This window comes from Myotis davidii, unplaced genomic scaffold (genome assembly GCF_000327345.1).
Source record: "Myotis davidii unplaced genomic scaffold, ASM32734v1 scaffold211, whole genome shotgun sequence".
In the NCBI taxonomy this organism is placed as follows: Eukaryota; Metazoa; Chordata; class Mammalia; order Chiroptera; family Vespertilionidae; genus Myotis; species Myotis davidii.
In genome coordinates this window covers 483,412-484,690 of record NW_006282523.1, presented here as the reverse complement: position 1 = coordinate 484,690, position 1,279 = coordinate 483,412, and positions in this window count along the sequence as shown.

Genomic DNA, 1,279 nt, shown 5'->3' with positions numbered 1-1,279 from the left:
CGAGCCCCCAGGAGACAGGACAGGCGTCAGCTGAGCCCCAAGGAATCCGACAGGACAAAGTGGGGGGCAGGGGGGCTGAAAGCCCCGAGCGGTTACCAGCTCCTGCCAAATGGGCGACCGGCTCGCGCGGCGATGGGACTAACCAATTATTGAGCAGCAGCTGCGTATTTACGCGTTTCCTCAATCGCAGAGAAATGGAAGCGTTTTGCGATGTTCTCCCCTTAAGGTTCCACAGCAAACACCCACAAGTGCAGGGACCGTGACATGGAGCTTTCGGAAATCCTTTCTCTTGAACAAACTGAGCGTCTTTGTTGTTTCACGTCTTTTGTGCCCACAAAGCCCGGCCCCAGGTGAGCCGAGTGGGTGCCTGGCCTCGGGCACCGTGTGGCCCAAGGAGCACCGGGGAGCAGCGCGGGGAGCCACGGGGAGAGGGAGCGGGAGCCACGGGGAGAGGGACCGGGGAGCCACGGGGAGAGGGACCGGGGAGCCACGGGGAGAGGGAGCGGGGAGCCACGGGGAGAGGGAGCGGGAGCCACGGGGAGAGGGACCGGGGAGCCACGGGGAGAGGGACCGGGGAGCCACGGGGAGAGGGAGCGGGGAGCCACGGGGAGAGGGAGCGGGAGCCACGGGGAGAGGGACCGGGGAGCCACGGGGAGAGGGACCGGGGAGCCACGGGGAGAGGGAGCGGGGAGCCACGGGGAGAGGGAGCGGGAGCCACGGGGAGAGGGACCGGGGAGCCACGGGGAGAGGGACCGGGGAGCCACGGGGAGAGGGAGCGGGGAGCCACGGGGAGAGGGAGCGGGAGCCACGGGGAGAGGGACCGGGGAGCCACGGGGAGAGGGACCGGGGAGCCACGGGGAGAGGGAGCGGGGAGCCACGGGGAGAGGGAGCGGGAGCCACGGGGAGAGGGACCGGGGAGCCACGGGGAGAGGGACCGGGGAGCCACGGGGAGAGGGAGCGGGGAGCCACGGGGAGAGGGAGCGGAGACAGGAAAGCACAGCCGCCTGCACCAGCCTCTCGGGAGGCCGGGAGGTGCCTGAGCGCCCACTGCATTCTGTGACCAGTTCCCTTCTGGACTCTAGTACCATGTGCCTTCTTCTACCCATCACCCACCTGCCACCCACCCATCCATCCACCACCCATCCATCCATCCATCCATCCATCCACCCATCCATCCACCACCCATCTATCCATCCATCCACCACCCATCCATCCATCCATCCATCCGCCATCCATCCATCCATCCGCCATCCATCCATCCATCCGCCACCCATCCATC